This window comes from Eschrichtius robustus, chromosome 5, assembly GCF_028021215.1.
Source record: "Eschrichtius robustus isolate mEscRob2 chromosome 5, mEscRob2.pri, whole genome shotgun sequence".
NCBI classification, from domain to species: domain Eukaryota; kingdom Metazoa; phylum Chordata; class Mammalia; order Artiodactyla; family Eschrichtiidae; genus Eschrichtius; species Eschrichtius robustus.
In genome coordinates this window covers 92,854,896-92,875,798 of record NC_090828.1, presented here as the reverse complement: position 1 = coordinate 92,875,798, position 20,903 = coordinate 92,854,896, and the positions used below count along the sequence as shown (strand labels likewise).

General features: G+C 37.6%; 1 protein-coding gene and 1 non-coding gene across 2 annotated transcripts in view; one reads left to right on the top strand and one right to left on the bottom strand.

Annotated features, from left to right (window-relative positions):
• The window catches only part of THSD7B (thrombospondin type 1 domain containing 7B), a 786,243-nt gene that overhangs the window by 450,960 nt on the left and 314,380 nt on the right, over window positions 1-20,903 (top strand). The gene's annotated exons all lie outside the window — the stretch shown is intronic.
• TRNAG-CCC (transfer RNA glycine (anticodon CCC)) lies at window positions 10,950-11,022 on the bottom strand. Its single transcript has one exon. It is a non-coding gene; the product is annotated as a tRNA-Gly (tRNA).

Here is a 20,903-nt window from a genome sequence, read left to right as displayed (position 1 = left end):
AATCAGAGAAGAAAAAGAAATAAAAGGAATCCAAATTGGAAAAGAAGAAGTAAAACTGTCACTGTTTGCAGATGACATGATACTATACATAGAGAATCCTAAGGATGCCACCAGAAAACTACTAGAGATAATCAATGAATTTGGTAAAGTTGCAGGATACAAAATTAATGCACAGAAATCTCTTGCATTCCTATACACTAATGATGAAAAATCTGAAAGAGAAATTAAGGAAACACTCCCACTTACCACTGCAACAAAAACAGTAAAATACCTAGGAATAAACCTACCTAGGGAGAGAAAAGACCTGTTTGCAGAAAACTATAAGACACTGATGAAAGAAATTAAAGATGATACCAAGAGATGGCGAGATACACCATGTTCTTCTACTGGAAGACTCAGCATTATGAAAATGACTATACTACCCAAAGCATTCCACAGATTCAAGGCAATCCCTATAAAATTTCCAATGGCATTTTTTACAGAACTAGAACAACAAATCTTAAAACTTGTATGGAGACACAAAAGACCCCGAATAGCCAAAGCAGTCTAGAGGGATAAAAACGGAGCTGGAGGAATCAGACTTCCTGACTTCAGACTATACTACAAAGCTACAGTAATCAAGACAATATGGTACTGGCACAAAAACAGAAACATAGATCAATGAAACAGGATAGAAAGCCCAGAGATAAACCCACGCACCTATGCTCAACTAATCTATGACAAAGGAGGCAAGGATATACAATGGAGAAAAGACAGTCTCTTCAAGTGGTGCTGGGAAAACTGGACAGCTACATGTAAAAGAAATTAGAACACTCCCTAACACCATACACAAAAATGAACTCAAAATGGATTAAAGACCTAAATGTAAGACCGGACACTATAAAAGTCTTAGAGGAAAACTTAGGAAGAACACTCTTTGACATAAATAACAGCAAGATCTTTTTTGATCCACCTCCTAGAGAAATGGAAATAAAAATGAAAATAAACAAATGGGACCTAATGAAGCTTAAATGCTTTTGCAAAACAAAGGAAACTACAAACAAGACGAAAGGACAGCCCTCAGAATGGGAGAAAATATTTGCAAACGAATCAACGGACAAAGGATTAATCTCCAAAGTATATAAACAGCTCACTCAGCTCAATATTAAAGAAACAAACAACCCAATCCAAAAATGGGCAGAAGACCTAAATAGACATTTCTGCAAAGAAGACATACAGATGGCCAAGAAGCATATGAAAGCTGCTCAACATCACTAATTATTAGAGAAATGCAAATCAAAACTACAATGAGGTATGACCTCACACCCGTTAGAATGGGCATCATCAGAAAATCTACAAACAATAAATGCTGGAGAGGTTGTGGAGAAAAGAGAACCCTCTTGCACTGCTGGTGGGAATGTAAATTGATACTGCCACTATGGAGAATAGTATGGAGGTTCCTTTAAAAACTAAAAATAGAATTACCATATGACCCAGCAATCCCTCTTCTGGGCATATACCCACAGAAAACCATAATTCAAAAAGAGTCATGTACCAAAATGTTCATTGCAGCTCTATTTACAATAGCCAGGTCATGGAAGCAACCTAAATGCCCATCGACAGATGAATGAATAAAGAAGAAGTGGTACATATATACAATGGAATATTACTCAGCCTTAAAAAGGAACGAAATTGGGTCATTTGTAGAGATGTGGATGGATCTAGAGACTGTTATACAGAGTGAAGTAAGTCAGAAAGAGAAAAAAAATATCGTATATCAACGCGTATATGTGGAACCTAGAAAAATGGTACAGATGAACCGGTTTGCAGGGCAGAAATAGAGACACAGATGTAAAGAACAAACGTATAGACACCAAGGGGGGAAAGCGGCAGGGGGGTGGGGGGGTGGTGGGATGAACTGGTAGATTGGGAGTGACATGTATACACTGATGTGTATAAAATGGATGACTAATAAAAACCTGCTGTATAAGAACATAAAAGTAAATTTAGAAAAACATAGTATCTGTGGAGCACAATAAAGTGAAATGCAATATAATGAGGTATGCCTGCCTGTAATTAAATTTCATAAATATATATGTAATAAGTTTACATATAAAATAAATTATGTGTGTATAATAGGCATGTGTGTATGTATATATAAATATATATGTGTATATGTCTATCTATCTATCTGTCTATGTCAGGATGGGCCAGAAATGCTTAAAAAATTTTTTTTAAAAATTAAAAGTATTGATCCTAGGTTACATGTAGTATTTCCTGATTAAGTTCTAAATAATCAATATTAATTACATCCTCTAGTTACATCATATTTTTTATCTTTTATAAACTTCATTAGTTGAGATTGTTTTACTTATTATAACAGAAAATATAGCAAACTATGCTAATTATAAAAAAGGAACTTATTGTCTCACGTAGTTGAAAACTAGAATCTAGATCTTGTGTCAAGCATGAGTGAATTTGAGGAATCAAATGATGTCATCAGGACTTGAGTTTTCTCCTACGTTCTCTGGCTGCCCCAAGCCATGAGGAGGTACCTCTCTGGTTCAGACTTAATAAACATAGGACAGTGAGAACTTTGCCTTTCCAAAGAATGCAGCAAATTGAGGCTTAATGCCCTGATTTGGGGTCATGTCTTCAAACCAATCACCATTACTTTCCTATGCCAGCCCTAAGACTGGTACCCACCCCAGGAGGTGTGAGATGGGGTTGAGTATCACAAACACATTTACTAAAAGCTAGTCCCCTTCCAAGGAAAAAGCAGGCTGCTGACAGAATAGGATGGAGGGGAGTGTACACTGGGTGACAGTAACTTTGGAAAGCCATGATCCTACATCATTTCTCTATCCCTTTCTGATGGAAGCAGGATAGAATTTGGAATCTAATTATGTGAATTTGAATTTTGTCTCTACAGTTAGTAGCTGTGTAACCTTGATTTTAACCTTCTAACCCCCCTGTCCCTCAGTTTGCCCATCTCTAAAATGGGAAGAGTTTCTCTCAAAGGGTGTTATGAATATTGAATTGCATCAAATTTGGAAAGGTGTCATGTGCAGCAAACCTAGGAATAAGACTCATTAAGCAGGATTTTGGAATGGAGGTTGCCTATCTGTCTTACTCTTTCTGACCCTAAAACCTTTACTCTGTTAGAGTGTAATACCTCCTACAAGGTATCTCTCTCTACTCTATAATCAAATGAAGAGCAGAGTGTTCTTAAACTTCGGGCTTTTTGAAGCAAAAAAAACAAAAACAAACAAAAAAACGCTCTGTTAAAGTGACTATTCTGTATGTGTATATTTCTTTTTTTTTTTGAATTTTTGAATTTGATTTTATTTTTTTATAAAGCTGGTTCTTATTAGTTGTGTATGTGTATATTTCTGTGAAGCACCTGTAGTGTTTCCTGAGAGCCAGCTCATTCTCACTAAGGTACTGAGCGTAATGTGTCTCACATTGGGTTTTGGAAACGTTCCTTTCTGTACTCTTCTTCCATGTCTTTGGGAGTGCTGTTAGGTCTCCTTCATTTTATTGCAAATGACCTGTTTCGTGATGTCCGCCTCCAGCTTCAAGGTTCTTACTACTCTCTTCAGAGGGGTGCTAGTCTTGTTTTTCTCATATACAGAGTACCTATTCACTGTGCACTCATTCAAAGCTTAGGGAATGAGTGCTCATCTGTTCATTTCCCTGGAAGGTTTTTCTTGCCTCCAGTGTTCTCTGCCGGCTGCTGACTTCCTTTTCCATATGATAATGAACACGGCTGCATGTTGCTACCTACAGCTATAACTCTCACCTGAGGACGATGTATCTATGTTCACCTGCCACTTTGTCTGTGATGGCCACAGAGGAACGCTTTAGAATGCTCTTGACTGAAAGAATTACTTCTCATTAGGAATCCCTCAGTGACACTTTCTGTATCTTAGTATCTGCATGCCCAAGTCTCTTTAATCTGGGTCATTTCTGTTTAGTCGCTTCATGTTCAATATTGTGTGGACTGCAAAAGCACTTTATAAAGTATAAAGCACTACAAAGATGTCATCATTACTCTTACTGCCATTTTTTCAACTTATTTAATGGTTTGGATTTTTCATCAGACTCTATGGTGGAGACTTCTAGTTGTCTACACAGTTTTAATTCTCTCCTTTCCCCCTAATAACAGATTTTGACGTTTTTAGTGGTTCCCAGCTTTAAAAAAAAATCATCGCTTCCCAGGCTTCCTCAAGGAAGCTTCAAAGCTAGAGTTAGCAAGTAAATGATAAGCAGAAATTACCGGGTAAGGCTTCTGGGAAATACTCTTAAATGGGGCTGACTCAGCTTGCCACTCAGCTTGTTCTGGCCTGGCTCGTGGATGAGACTGTTGGAGCTCCAGCTGCCATATTGTGCCCTTGAGGATGGTAGGCATGTACCAAGGATTATAGAGCACAAAGACAGAAAGAGCCTAGGGGAGCTGCTCTAGCAATCTTGGACCACTTATCACTGGATTCGTTTTATACGAGAGAATAAAATTGGAAGAGAATTTAATGTGTTCAAATCATGATAGCTGGATTTCTGTTATTTGCAGCTGAATATAATTCCTAACTGATAGACTCCCATATAGACTTTCCCTTTTTGTTTGTTCTTGTCATATGCATATGATCTCATACAAGTCTAAAGATATCATAATTATGTTACATTGTAGCCCATCATATATTCTGATATCATATATTTTTCTATATGTATCGGTGTATTTTGTTGCATAGTACAGTGCTGTTAAATATTTTTAGCTTACTGTACAATACTTACAGTAGGAAAAAATGTGCCCTTTTTCTCCAAAAAGAATCATCCAAGTTTATTGGAAAGTATAACTATTTTGAAATCACGTAACTTTGGTAGTGTTTATCAGTCTTTGATTAAGGAAAAAACATTAGATGAAGAATTTGTCCTTCATTTTGAGTTCATCTCTATATATTTAGGCCATTGGTTTAGAGCACTGTGTCTCTTAGAGGCTAAATTCTATACAGTGTAGAAAAGGAAAAGTTTCTTATTCGTCCTTGAGTAGCCTCGACCTAAATGGTAAGTAACACATTTATTGAAGAGGATAAATCTAGAACAAGTATCTTTTGAATGAATGGATTAATTAATAATTGAGTTTGTGTGCTTTGTACTTTGTATATAAAGATACGCATACACATTCTGAGCTATTATAGGAGAAGTATTTTGTTTGTGCTACTGAATCCATGTATTCTTATCTGATCATAAGGTGTGAGAAAGGGGTGAGATACTGAATAAAATTGACACCCCAGATGGGAAAGATACCCATATTCCTAGCTCCTTCAGTCTGGCACGTCAACAACTGAGCCAACCAATTACAGACACCTTAAGAGTGAAGCAGTATGGCAATGCATAAAGTGGATTCTTCTGGAGTGGAGTGTATGTGAAGTGGTTGGCAATAGGAAAATCCAGCCCACAAGGGCATTCAAATCTTCACTCTGGGATGGTGGGCCTCACTTTCAGCAACCACCAAGAAATACAAATATACCGACCACATAGTCCAGGCTGAATTTCATGGAGTATAAATTCTTGTCCAATCTAAGCACATCTGTTCATAATAATTAACTCCTGTGCCTTTTGAGCAGAAAAGCAGGATCAGCTGTACAGTCAGATGCATTGGCTTTATTTCTGTTTGTCATAATGATTCACTGAGACATTATGGAGAAGCAGATGCTTTTTCTGCCCTCCAAGCTTCTGCATTGTGCCTGCCTATGAGTTGCCATTATGCCTCATATGTTGAATTAAGCAGGGTTTTGAGGTTGTAGAGCATTAAGGTTGTCAAGTGTTAATACCACAGTGGAAATATAATTTTGAAACTTTAAAAAGTCATTTGCTCATTCCAAAACTCAGTACCCTTTTCCTCCCTGGTGTGGCATCATAATTTCAACCCTAATCTTGATTTTGAGTAGATGCTTTTATGAAGTTGCAAATCACTGGACTGGGAGTTCCTGTGAGAACGTTAATTCCAGTCCCAGATCAGCCAACTTCTCTTGTCAAAGGCAGGTGATAACACTTTCCCAGTAGAGATGTTACGATGATTAATATGCAGTTATAGGAGGAGAGCATGTAGCAGGGAGCCTGGCATGTAGTAATAATAATAACTAATTAAAGTGACTCTTCAGCTCTAACTATATGGATTGTTGTATTTAGTACTCAGGAAATCCTATTAGGTGGGTACTATTTTTGTACCCACTCTATGTTTGGGGAAACTAAACCTCAGAGAAGTTAACTTTGCCAGGCTCATTCCTTAAGAAAGTGTGGAAGCGGGATTCAATCTCGTGCAGTTTTACTCCAGAGCTGGCATCCTGAACTGTGCTCTTTTTCACTTCATGAGTGTTAGCTGATAAATCTTTGACTGAAGCTGATAAAAAAATCACTTAGACCTTGAGTTGAGATGTCATCAGACATTACCCATAGTCTTAGGAATGGTTGTGATAAATTTAGATGGATATAAGAAATTTCCAAGAATAGCCTCTGATCCATTCTGATTTCCAGACTTGGAACATCTCTGTATGTCACAGCGCTTCACCTTGTTGTCTTGAAGGTACAGAAACCTAGTCTTAGCTGGTGTGGGAGTTGGACACAGAGAAGAGGATGTTTCGTTACCTCTATCACAAACACATCAATAATATTGGCTGACACTCAACTTCTGTAGAGGAGAGTCATTCCAAAGCTCCTGCTGAAAGGGTAACCCTTACCCAACCACTGTTACAATTTGGCTCCACGTTCCCAGCTCCTGGATAAAGCTCATTGACCTAAGCCAGTTAACGCATAATTATACACATAGTTTAGTGGAATCTCAAGGAATGTGATGATAAAGAAGCTGAAAAGGCCATGATGGCTCATGTTCAATATGAAATTTTGAATGGGAAAAACTGTGTGTGAGCAGAAACCATGGGATTAAAAATAATCTACAAAATAGAAGAGCAAATCAATCAATCAATCAATCAATAAAACAGAGCAGAGCTGACAGAGAGAGTAGACTGGAACAAATATTAAGGTAGAGGTAGAGATGGCATAATAGAAACACCGTCCAGACCATGAGCAAGGGAACAAGTAGCTTAACCTTCTAGATGCTGTGGACCCTAGTGTCTTTCTCACACTGGGAGCTTGGTGTTCAAAGTGTCCGCTTGTATTCCCATGAACTCTTCCTCTTTTATTGCCTGACAGAATAACCTGCCAGCACTCTCCCACTCTCCATTGAAATACTGTAAGTACCTCTCATTTTCAATCAAAACAATGAAAGCGTCTTTTCTTTACTGACTATGCTGGAAGGTAGTGTGTGGCATTAAGGAAAGAATTTTGGCTGCACAGAGCTCTGGGCTGGAATCTCTTCTCTGACACTTATTAGCTATTGAGGGAGTGAAGGAAGCTGTTTTGATGAAGTAGTAGTGACTAAGTGAGTGTTTCATCTCTTGCTTATATGAATGAATTTGACTGGAAACTTGATGACAAATTGGTCTCCAAGCCACATTGGAAACAAACTGCAGTGAATTCGTAATTTTTAAAGATATTAATTCCATAAATTTCACAGATGAATATTCATCATTTGACATAAGAAAATTTAGGAAGATGAATGAGATTCTTTTTGACAAGAATAAAGGGTCCGGTCCTGGCAAAGCAAAACTCTGCAGTATTGTCAGCAGTAATGCCTTTCATTTATTTCCATGTTTTCCCTAGGTCATAATCATTTTGCAAGTGAATTTTAAATAGGAAAATGCATCACTCTCTGAGACTCACAGCAGTGAGTGACCCAAAGAGATATCATCATTTTAGACTTAGGTTATCTTTTCCCCTGTTGTCAAAACTCTTAGGGATATAATGTGTTTCAGAAGTAACAGTGAGAGGTTACACTGGGAAGTTGACACATAGCGCTATTTTTCTTTTACTTGTCACACTGTTTTGCAATTTGTAATTACTTCTTTGTGTCCTAAACACCTTAAGGCAGAGATCAAACCCTTTAACATCTATAGTCCTGAAGCCTTCAGTAGCTGGACACACAATTGGTGCTCAATAAATATTTGTACATTTAATGGACAAAAATATAAACTAATGATGTTATATCTCATCCTTAATGCGTTATGTGTGCATGGTTGTATTTACAATGCTAGAATTAATATTCCTGTGGAGAAAAATGTGGTCAGCCAATAATTAATGAAATCTATCATGTTTATTCCATTCAATGAGAAATTACTAAATATTTTAGAACCCACTCATTCATTGCTTTGAATTTTATTAGACACCTTTTGAAATGACAAAAAAAGAAAATCACCTCTATGGTTCCTACCCTCAAAATGGTTATAGTTAATAAGGAACTAAATGACATGATTTCTAACAGACATACTTTTTGGAGGGATTGCTACTTACTCATTGATTCTTAAAGCAAAGTTTTTCTCCCTTTGTTAAGAGTGGACAATTTAAGAAAACAAATGTGTGTTCCTGTAGAAAAATAAAAATTCAAAAATTATTGTTTTGTATAAACCAAGGGAAATACTAATAAAATCAACAGTATGAAAACAGAAGGGGATTAGTTCAAAGAAAGAACCAAGAAGACAAATTAAAATGGAGTCAGAGCAATATCAAAACTCCATATGACTGACCCTTTTCTGAGGAGCTTTCTTCCAGGAGGAAGAAAGCCTCAGACCTGAGTCAACTTGATCAATACAGGCCTCTTCCCTATGAAGAGAGGTCAACCAACTCCATTTCATAGTTAACTGCATCAACTGGTTGTTTGGTTTTTATTATATGATATGACAGATTTACTCAAGTTCAGTGGTTTTTATTTCTAATCCAGTCTGCAATTTTGCCATAGGTTTTGGCATTAAGTGGGGAGGTCTGTTAGGGATTTTGTTGCTGTAGAAAGAAGTAGTCACTAGACAAGCAGTTGCAGGTTAATGAGAAATCATCTCTGATTTCTAGCTGTCTTCCCTACCTCCTCTTTTTTAAAAAAATGCTGGTCTTAGACAGGAAGTCCACATCTGGAGCAGGGAGAAGGAAATCTCTAAACTGAAGAGAAAGCAAGCAGTTAACCTGTACTTTGGCTTGCTTTTCATTCGTGGCTTTTTTTTTTTTTTAATTTCTCTCTTTTTTTTTTTTTGGAAAAAAAGCAAGGACAGGAGCAAAATCAGGTTGAAAATCCCTGTGCCCAACAAAATGATTTTTCAGAAGGAAACCTGGTGATGGGGTTTACCGGACCTGCACTAGTTTTTTTCATGCATTAGTTGCCTGATGATGGTGGAATTACATATCCTTCATCAGTTTCATGATTTTTAAAATGAGGAGACACAATTTCAGATGATTGCCTCAGAGCTTAGTGAGATTATCTGCAAAAAAAATTTAGTGCAGTGTCTGACACTGAACACATGTTAGCTAAGCTTAATATCTGTAGAATGGGAATAATACCTATTTCTTAGGTTTGATAAAATGCGATGCAGTAACTGTATTTGGAAGGGTGTTTTTGGCTGCCAACTCTCTTCAAATTCTCCTACTACCCAGTTGTCAAGATTTGTGTCTGCTTCATTTTTTTTCTGATTGTCTTGACTCTGTTCATTTCAGCCTTCATTTACTGGCTTCTACGTGCTATACAATTCTAGACTTAACATCTGCATGTTGCCACGACATCCAAAGGAGAGGAAACGTAGCTCTCCAGTGTCCTCTCTTAAGTGAGAGGGAACATTTTCCCTAGAAGCCCTTGGAAATTTCCTCATGTATCACTGACTTGGTTTGGGTTGCAAGCCCATTCCAGAACCAATCTTATTAATAAGGGAATATCAAGAACGGATTTGCCTGAGTTCTTGATCCAATCAATAGTTCCAGAAGTATTACCTTTAGAGTCTTCAAGCCTAGCTTTGGCACTGGTGAGGGCCTTAACTTCTATTGAGGCATATGATCATAGTGGTGGGGAGTAGATACTCAAGGGAAAATTAGGGTTCCATCAGGAAGGGAAGGGGAAGAGTGAATATGTAATGCATAAACATCAAACAGCATTTCAACAATATGTGAACATGCTTCATCTTTGCCAGGCATGTAGTTGCTCAGTGTACACTTAACCAGTGAAGCTTCATAGCAGATTATACAAGGCCACTTAGATTCCTAAAAGTGGTAGGCAAATGATTGACAGGGAACAGTACTCTATTATTTTTTTTTTTAAATCACGATATCCACCCAAAATCATGCCTGCAGGTTCTCCCGTACTGCCCTTCTTAGTAAGAAAAATTGTCAGTCCAAGGCATTGATTTCAGGCCTATCAAATGCAGAGCTGTTTGGAAATATCAAAATAAATAGAAGACACTGGAATGAACTTTCTTTGGAAACAAAATACTTGATGAAACTAGACGTACACAGGTGAAAATGACTTGAGTCTTCACAAAATAGCAAGTAAACCAGCACAAATCAATATAAGGATGTCACAATAATGCACCCCCCGCCCTTGATATATGCAGTTGAAAAATAGTAGTTTCACAGGCTGTTTGTCAACCTGTTAACTTGTATGTCTATATGTGTCCTTTTTCTTTGTAAACACTAGACTTTCTGAGAGTGTAAGCTGGAGAACAGATTCCTACACACAGCAGGTATGCTGAAGTGTGTTTTGTGATAAATGTTCATGTATGAATATAACAAGTGCATAAAATCTCTCTGTGGGTCAATGCTAGAACACTTAAGTTGTTGATTCTTTCCTGGAAAACACATTTATCCACACACTTAGTGGTTTTATTTCTACTTGACTAAGTCATCCTTCCTTCCTGTAGTGGCTAGTAAGTTATTTGTCATTTCCAAATGAAAGTTGAGTGTACTTTTTGCAGGATTTGCCTGTCTCCTACTGAGGTTCCTGTTTTATTTTATGTATGTATGTATGTATTTTAATGTTTGCTCTTACTTTACCTTTCTTTCTTTGTATTTTTGGCTGCACCAGGCGGCATGTGGGACCTTAGTTCCCTGACCAGGGATCGAACCTGTGCCCCCTGCATTGGGAGTGCAGAGTCTTAACCACTGGACCACCAGGGAAGTCTGAGGTCCCTGTTTTAAAGAGCGGGCAAGCATTAGAGAGAGCTGGGCAATCTGGCCAGGCAAGGGTCTGGCCAGGCCAGGCCACTGCCAAGCCTGAGACATTCAGTGACACATGCTGAATATTGCGGACCTCATTTTTTTTAAAATTAATTTTATAGAAGTATAGTCGCTTTACAGTGTTGTGTTAACTTCTGCTGTACAGCAAAGTGATTCAGTTATAAATACTTTTTCATACTCTTTTCCAGTATGGTTTATCACAGGATATTGAATATAGTTCCCTGTGCTACACAGCAGGACCTTGTTGTGTATCCAAGTGGACCTCCTTATTGATCTTGCCCAAGAGTGTTGGTCCCTACCAACTAGCCAGTGGATTCAGGATTTAACTGGTTAGTCTTGATTTGTTAATATTAGAAGTACTTCATTACAGTGTTTTGTTTTTTTTTTTCTTTTTAACTTATCATATGATACCAAGGAGTGGAAACTCACATTGTCTTACTATGATTAGTTAATCTGACCTCTGGCTGATGCTTTTCCAATAATGCCTTTCTCCTCTTCCTTCTATTGACTCTCTCTCCTCCTTCTTCATTTTCTCTTCTTCTTCACAACCTCTAGTCTCCTCCACTTCTCCTTCCCTTCTACCTACCCTCTTCTCTTCTTATGTTTCTTTACTCCCTTTGTGCTTCCTCCCTCCATCCCCTTCCTTTCTCCTCTACCTTTCTCCCTCATTAAATATTTATGCAAGCTTATTGTAGATAGATCAATAAACATGAGTGAGACCATGATTTATAGTGTGTAATTTTAAGTGAGCTCTGACTTTGAAATACGTAGAACTCAATATAGTAAAAAGATGTTTTCCAGCAACAGTTTCAGAATTGTTAGATTGAAAATAATTCGAATTTCTAGTCCTAAACATGTATTTCTTTATAGCACAATAGCTAAACGGCATTATTTATTTTAAATAAAAGCTGTCAAATTTTACAGATGTGGCCTTCGGAGTTTCCCCGATTATTCTTCAGGGACCTTTTTGTGAAAGGTAGGCTGACATTTTGAAAAGCACATAGTCCAAGTTGACATTTTTCCTCAGCTGGATGAATTTTCAAGACAACACTAAGGCAAAAAATTACAAAGTTCTTGCAATGTCTTTCCTGTATTCATACGGGGATTCTTGCTTTCTAATTAGCTATTTAGAAATAATTGGCATTTTTCACTTCTTCCTCTTTATAAGTGGGACATGCTTCTATAAGATTTGACATCTTATTCTTAGAAAAACATGTATGGATCTAATCAATTAGATAAAGAAAACACATAATTTTAGAAAGTACATTTGAAAAAATATCTAATTTTTTTCACTGAATTTATTTTACCCCATAAGAGTTTCTCTACTAAAAATTAGAAAGAAAAATGTTCATGAACAAATACAGTAGGCAGTTTCCAGTAGCAACAGGTTGTCCTCTTACTCTAAGGCTTGATTGTATTGAATTTCATGGAGGACACTTCTGAAATTTCATAAAAAACAAATGTTAAACAGGACACTGTTAATTATTCCATTTAAAAAAAATTATCCCATTATTTTTATTTTACTATGACAAACAAAACCAAAAACTTTTTTATTATCAATCTAAAATGTGAATCAAGAAAACAGAAAAGATACCAATGAACTTATTTACAAAACAGAAATAGACCCACAGACATAGAAAACAAACTTTTGCTTACCAAAGGGGAATGGGGGGAGGGATAAATTAGGAGTTTGGGATTAACATACACACACTACTATATATAAAATAAATAACAATAAGGACCTACTGTATATAGCACAGGGAACTATACTCAATATTTTATAATAACCTATAAGGGAAAGGAATGTGAAAAAGAACATATATATATAACTGAATCACTGTGCTGTACACCTGAAACAAACACAACATTGTAAATCAAGTATACTTCAATAAGAAAAAAGAAAGAAAACGTAGTAGCAGAATATATACTAGTAGTGATTATATTTCTTCCTTTGAAAGGAGGCATTAGAAAGTTACTGCCCAGGGATGCCTGAGTAGTTTTCCTGTTCTCCAACATACCTTCCCAAATCCTCTTCACACAGAAAGGTTTAGTGAGCCATAGAATGAGTTAGGTGTTCACATAATCATATGTATCCAAGAACTAAAGAAACCAAGGACATCAATTCACCATAAGTTGCCCAGAGAAATATTGGGAGGGTCTGTGTGGTTGAGGAAACAGTTACACAAGTGGAGAAGAAGGTAGAAGGAAGAAGCCCATGCTGGCAGTTTAGGGGTCATCCTGGACATCTCTCCCCCTTCACCTCCAGCCCAGCACCAAGTTCTCACACATCTACCGTCTAAGAGCTCCCTGTCTCCACCACCACTACCCTAGTTCAGAGTAGCATTTCAATCCATGCTCTCCTCTGCTGCCCAGGTGGTGTCTTAAATGATACCATTTGCTTGCCTAAAACCTTTCAGTGATTTTTCCTTTACTCTTAGGACAAAGGCACAATCCTTACCCTGGTTGACAAAGGCCTGAATGTCATTGCTCTTTTCCAGGCCTGAAAATGCTTTCCTCCCTCAGACTCCGTGCCCTAGCCACACCAGTCCCCTCTCAGATCCTAGAACAGATACTGCTCTCTTCCACCTCCAGTCCTTTGCAGACCTCTCCCTTCTTCCTGAGATCCTCTCCTCAGCTGGTGAGAACTTCTCTGTCCCCTAGACTGCTAACATCTTTCTGTGATGCCTCATGTCTTCTAGCACTTACTACAAAGCACTTACTTTGGTCAACTTAACATAATCATTCATAGACTCAGTTTCCAGCAGGGCTAATAATGTGACACATGGTGATTGTAAAGATTAAATTAGATAATGTCTCAATAAAATTATTGCCAGGAATGTTATGCCATTACTATTATGCATTGCTATTATATTTAGCTCTATGTTAATATTGCATTAATCAACATTCTAATTTCCCTTAAGGGCAATTTATAACAAGCTAGCCAAATTGCACGGTTAGTATGATGCTAAAAGTGCAGTCTTTTATTGGTATTGCTTTGAAGTTCTTTTGAGCCATCAGACATTAGGAATTGAACATTATTTCTGGATCTCTTTTCTTTAGTTGTCTATGCTATAAAAATTCTAGGTTATGGATTTTGTCTACTTTTTTCTAGTTGTCTGTGCTATAAAATTTTGGATTTTGTTTACATCTGGATCTCTTTTAACTGGCTTTCTTTCATCATTGGAATGTCTCTGTAGTGTCTTTCTTCAGCATGTAACCACTCAGAGTATCATGAATGTTAGCATAACAAGCATGCAATGGAGAGCCAATATTGAAAGAAAAAAATAATGATGATAAAATGACAACCTTTTCAGAGTGCCATTTCCTAAAATGGATAAGAAACAAAAATCTTTAATACAAATACATTTATTTTCCAGTTGCAACTTCTTGAAATTCAGGAAAATTTAGGGAAGATATGTAAAAATAGTAGTACTTTAATCAGTACATTCTGAGAATATTCAGGGATGCTCACCTGACTAAAGTAAATCTTGTATTTTCTTGTTTCTGAGCATTTCTACATGACTAAATAGCTTCTGTACCTAATCCATCAATCAGTCACTCTGGATTATGTTACTCAGCCTGTACCTGGACTGTGCCAGACACCATGGAAGACATAAAAGACATATAGCTCTTGCACATAAAGAAGATATTGCCTAGTTGGGAAAATAAGATCTGCATGTGAATTAAAAAGAGAGCCAGAAAGAAGATGAAATCCAAAATTTTATAGCATAGACAACTAGATAACAGAGAATCCCAAGGAATCTCCTTTTAACCTTTGGTAAGAAAGGTGGCTTTCCTTGGATAGCTAAAGGTACTTCATTTCCTTCTGATTTCCCAGGTACTTTCTCTATACTTCCTCTCCTTAATTCTGCACTTTGGACCACTTATCATCCTTTATTATCCCGGGTCCCCTAGTCTCCCTGGTATCCTTCCGTATCATCCCTGGTTTCCTTCTTTTGCACGATTCCAGTGTCACAGTAGCCTATATCAGGACATGCCTAGTGATGATGGTGTGAGGCAGCGAAGAGAGGGTAGGATGGAAAAGCTCTCTCTCAATATGATTTTTCTTAATCCATACCTCAACCCATTCTTCAGTATGGATCTGAACTAGGAGTCAGCAAACTTTTTCTGTGAAGCTCCAGAGGGTAGATATTTTTGGTTTTGTGGACCATATGATGTCTCTCATAACTACTCAACTTTGCTATTAAACAAAGAAACAACCGTAGGTGATACGTGGACATATGGGTGTGGCTGCAATCCAGTCAAACTTTATTTCTTCTTTTTTTAAAAATTTTATTGAAGGGTAGTTGATTTACAGTGTTTTGCTAATTTCTGCTTTCCAGCAAAGTGATTCAGTTATATGTATATATATATATACTTTTTCATATTTTTTCCAGTATAGTTTATTACAAGATATTGAATATAGTTCCCTGTGCTATATAGTAGGACCTTGTTGTTTATTTACAAACAGGCAGCAGTCCAAATCTGACTCATAGTTCATTCTACACCATCCCTTTTCTACCTCAATGCTAGTGGCCAAAGAAGGAGGAGAGAAAGCCAGAAGAACATTTGATACATTTTATTCCACCATCTTTCCTTCCCTGCTCAGCTTATCCAGCCTGGCATCAGCTCCACTAGAGCTAGGATGTGGATGGGGAGAGAGAAGGGAAGTGATGGGAGGGGGAGGATAAACCCTGCCTGTCTTTTTCTCCACACTCTGATTCCACATCCAAGCCCTTCTGTCATACCCCACGTCTTGTGCCAAATTCTTCCTGACTCTTCAGCCCAGTATTAACACCTCAGCATGCCTCCGACAAATGCTTCCATACCCCATCCCACCGGGCCCTCTCTCCTGTGACCTCTGCCCCAGCAGGACATCTGCCAAGGACTGACCCAGCAGGACATCTGCCAAGGACATGTACCCCTGGCCTCCCAAAGACATGTACTTCTGAGTGTGTTTTTCCCATATAGATTATGTTATAGAAGACAGTTGAATATGCTTAGAATTGGGTTAACTAGATTTATATAATGTATCCCAGGAAAATTTTCTTTATATAGGCAAATACAGTAGTTATTTGGAGATTCAAATTGAGTTAATCATAACATTTGAACTTTTAGAATACAACCATTCATAAATTAGAAACTACCTCTTCGTCCTATTTAAGCCAAGAATTGCTTAGTGTTGGGATTTTTTGAGTGCTCACAGATAAGGTAACCAGAGCACTGGCTGTGAGCCATAGATGGCCAAGGGCGGAGTGCTCTCCACAGGTTCTGGAAACTGTCTCTGATCTTCATCCTTCTGCTGTTTCCGTAAAGTGTTCATAGAACAACACAGAACAGATTAGCAGCTGATACGTCAATTCTTGCTTATTTTCTTTCTCTCCTCTTGGAAGGAGTTTTATTTTAGCCTTTCTTTTATCCTCCCCTCTTGGAAAGAGTTTTCTCTCATCCACATTGAATTTTCCTGCCAAAGGGGGTAACCCGTCCTCACAGCCTCTAAATAAATCGGCAACAGTTGGTGATAATATTAGTTTTGGAAGAGAAATAATGCTTGACATGCATGACATTGGTTGGACAGATTAGAACCAGATTAAGGACAGAGCGGGTGGTAAGGTGATTTTGAGTAGGTATTGCCCTTCAGTGCACTTTGTGTAAATAGGCCAAATGCTGGTCTTGAAGATAACAAAAGCCTAAGAAAGGCCAGCATATTGATTTTAGGTGATTTTACCTGCACAGAGAATGGTGATTAGGATTCAGCTGTAACACCTTCAGAGGAAACTTTCTTGGGTTTTAAGTGAAGAATATTGCCCTGTCAAGCTTGAAATGAAGTGTTTGTTTTTCTTTTCTTTTTAACTTTTTAGTAGTTTGTTTCTTTCTGCTGCTTTATTTTTATTTATATATTTTCTTGATCTACTTGGGACTTCATTCTGGCGGTAAGATATTCCACTAGTGAACCGTTAATGAATATTATTTAATAGCCTTAATTTTCAAAGAACACAGATGCTTACTAATTAGAGGAGTATAAAAAAAGTATAAAGTATTAAGGTTTGTTGGTCATTAAAAGTTAAGTGTTGCTTTCTTGAGACAGTAGAAGAAAGTTCTCAATTATCAATACTAATGTGTCGGGAGCAGTTAATCATGAGGATTAGATCATCCAAAATATTCAAGGTGACTTTCAATATTTGGGGACTACTAATAATTTAATATTTATGTCTGATGTTAAGAAAACTGTCTGCCAAGTCTGAAGTATAAAGAGCTGAAGCAGGAAAAGCTAGTAAGTGATCTGCCTCCTTCCCACCCTCTACTTTTATAATCTGTGGAAGCTCTTATGGAACTGGATGATGGCCTCTGTCTGACTCCACTTCAACCCACGAAAGTTTTGTTTTCATCTTTCAACTCTTGGTTCAACCTGCTATGGCCAGTGGGGCAGGGTTTTGCAGTATTCAATTGCCAGCCAAGGATCTACCCTGTGCATCAGAAAATTATTCACAAAGATGGTGTTAGAGAGCCCACACCTCCTTCCCTTCCATGTCCACCTCCAGAATGGGTTGCATATCAAACCAAAATCAAGACGTGTAAAACTATCAGCAGATCAATTACAGTTGCGAGATGGCAGCTCTTATCATGGTCTTGTTCTCTGTGCTGGGAACCTGAAATGCAGCAATGAGACCACAGGACAGGCAGTTAAGTTATGAAACTGTGTTTTTGGACAGAAGTCCACACAATTGTGTTTGTCAACCTTGAGTAACAGACCAACTATTTTTTGAACTGTTTATTAAAACATTACATACACTAAAGTTCTCCATTATTTTTTTAAATGTCTTTTAAAATAACCATTTAAATGTCTCTTCTTCAAGGATAAAATGAAGCAACTTTGAGATCACACCCAATCTTCCTCCACTGTAATCCTGTGATGTATTGATATTTACTTTCCATTTAAGATAATTTTGACTTACAAAAAAGTTGCAAAGTAACACATGGATTTTTTGTATGCCAACTTTCCCTGCTGTTAACATCTTACATGATAACAGTAGTAATATAGTTATCTAAACCAGGAAAGTAGTCTAGATGTAATACTATTAGGAATCTTCAGACCTTACTCAAATTTCAACACTTATCCCATGACTTTCTTTTTTTTGTTTTGTTTTTGTTTTTCTGGTTTAAGAGTCAATCCCGGATTCCACATTGCATTTCGTTTTCATGAATCTTTCATTTCCCACCATCTGAGATAGCTCGCCAGTCTTTCTGGTGACACTGACAATTGTGAAGATCATCATTTATTCTTACAGTGTGTTTCCCAGATTGGGTTTGTCTGATTTTTTTCTCGTGCCTAGATTGAGGTTATACGTTTTTGGCAGGAATAGCATGAAAGTTACATGATATCAGCATGTCTTGTTATAGATCCATTTTGAGCACTTTGCTAATGTGGTATCTGGCAAGTTTCTCCACTGTAACGTAACTATTTTTTCTCTGTGATAGTGTTTTTGTGGAAAGTTACTTTGAGGCTATACAAATATCCTGTTTCTCATCATTCTTTTGCCTGTGGATTTTAGCAGCCATCAATGATTCTTATCAGCAAAAATTATAAATGTAATATTTGTCAAGTGGTGATTTTCCATCATTCTAACTATATTTATTCATTTGAATAACACTGGCAGGAAAATTGTCTCTTCTTCCCCATCAATTTAATTATTCAATTATTTATAACAGTATGGACTCAGGGATAGTTATTTTAGTCAGTGAGTTATAATCCATTACTATCATTATTTTGTTGTTCAAATTGTTCCAAATTTGGCCATTGGGAGTTCATTCAAGTTGGCTCCGCATATTAACATTTTTCTAAAGAGGCAAAAAAAAAAAACATGGACACCATTCTGCTTATTTAATGCTGTGTAACAAACCCAAAACTCAGTGGCTCAAAACGACATTATATTATTGTTTTTTGTGCTTCTGGGAATAGACTGAGTTAGGTGTTTTTCACTTGGGACCCCTCAAATAGTTGCAGTCAAACAACTGCTAAGACTGCTGAGGGCCTCTGTCCTTACGTGTTTGAAGCCTGGCCAAGAATTTGGAAAACATGGGGGCTCATCAGGTACTTCTTTCTCCATGTCGTTCCTTCACATGGCTAGTTAGGCTTCCTCATATTATGGCAGTCTCAAAATAGTTGGACATCTTACATGGTAGATAGTTTCTGCCAGAGCAAATGTCCCAAGGGATTCAAGTGGAAGCTACAAGACTCTGGAAAACCTAGCTTCAGAAGTCATACATCATTTACTTCTGCTGTATTCTATTGATGAGAGCAGTTATAGGCCAGTGGATTCCAGTTTGGGAAGTTGGGGGCCTGGCCTCCTCCTCTCAGTGGGGGAATGGCCTGCACAAAACGGAGAGAAGAAATTGATGATGACGTCTTAGAGACTAACCGCTCTACATACCTAGTTTTGATTTAAATTAGCTTAATTTTAACGTCATTTTTATGTTTAAATACATAAAACTAAGAAATATTCTTTATGCTTACAGGGCTCATGAATCGTAAAGTGATACAAGTTAAATGCAAGGAAAAATTCCCATGTATTTTTGATTAACAATATTAATTTAACATGATAGTTGATGTAATGTAACATGACAGTTGATGTTGCCTCACTGAAACCAAACTTCTGCTTAGGATGTGGTCCTGAGTGCTGCAGAGACGGAGGTTTTGAATCTGACACACCAAAACCTCATCGTTTAATTAATTACAAAGCCTCTAGGTATACTGCGCATCGTGAGATCATTTACTGAGGGAGGGAGATGGATGGGGTCGAGGACAGAAAAAATAGTAAAGCTCATGTCTGTGGATGTGAATTATTCTTTAGAGATTTTATTAAGGTCCCTTAGCATCAGGAATTTATTCTTTTTGTGATTCTGTAACTGACGAGTTGTATGTAGTCACAGGTAACATATATAATAAATACAGGTCTCCACTGTCAAGGAACTTACAACCTATTTCTCTGTAAGGTAAGGAAGTACCAGCCTGAACTTTCTCTTAAGATCTGACAAAGGACAGACTTTTTTTTTTTTTTCTGAATAAAAATTTTTTTAAGACTAATTAAGGACTGACCTCTGGTCCTTGTCTTCCAAGAACGGTGTCATCAGTCAGAGCCCTGTGCCATTAACAATGCAGTCCTGCTGCTCAAGCAGATAAGCACAACTGTTCCTGTCACATGGCGGGCGTCCAGTGCATCCGGAAATCACTGGAGCAGGTGTGATTGTGGTAGATGCAAAAACAACTAGAGAAGAGCAAATGAGCACGAGTTCCTTAATGCTCTACTGAGTGCTGGGAAAGAAGGAAAAATAAAAATAGCCAGAGAAAGTCTTTCTTGCCGTACTTGTGAACATGGGAAGGGATAAAGCAGAGGGAAAGCACAGGGCTGTGAAGGGAGGGATTGGGAACTGGGGTTATTAAAGTGGATGCCCTCATTTCTAAACTGAATTATAAAAAGAAAGAAAGACTCTCCACTTGTGGTTTGAGGTTTGGAGGAAATTTATTAGGCAGTTATTGTTAATAAATTGGTCTCTCAGTGAGAGGAATAAAGGCAAGTGCTTTGAGCCAAGTGATTATTGTGATGTGACTCTAGGAGAAGGGGCCAACGTGTGGAGGAAGCAGCATGTAATGTTTTCTAGGCACAAGCCACTCTGAAAATATGGAAAGATGTGCCTCAGAAAGAAGAGAAATAGTTTAGGAAAATAATGGGGCTTTTTTCTATATCAGATAGACCTGAGACTATCCCAGTTTCTCTACTTACCAACCAGGTGATATTTGGCAGGTCGCTGAATCTTCTGAT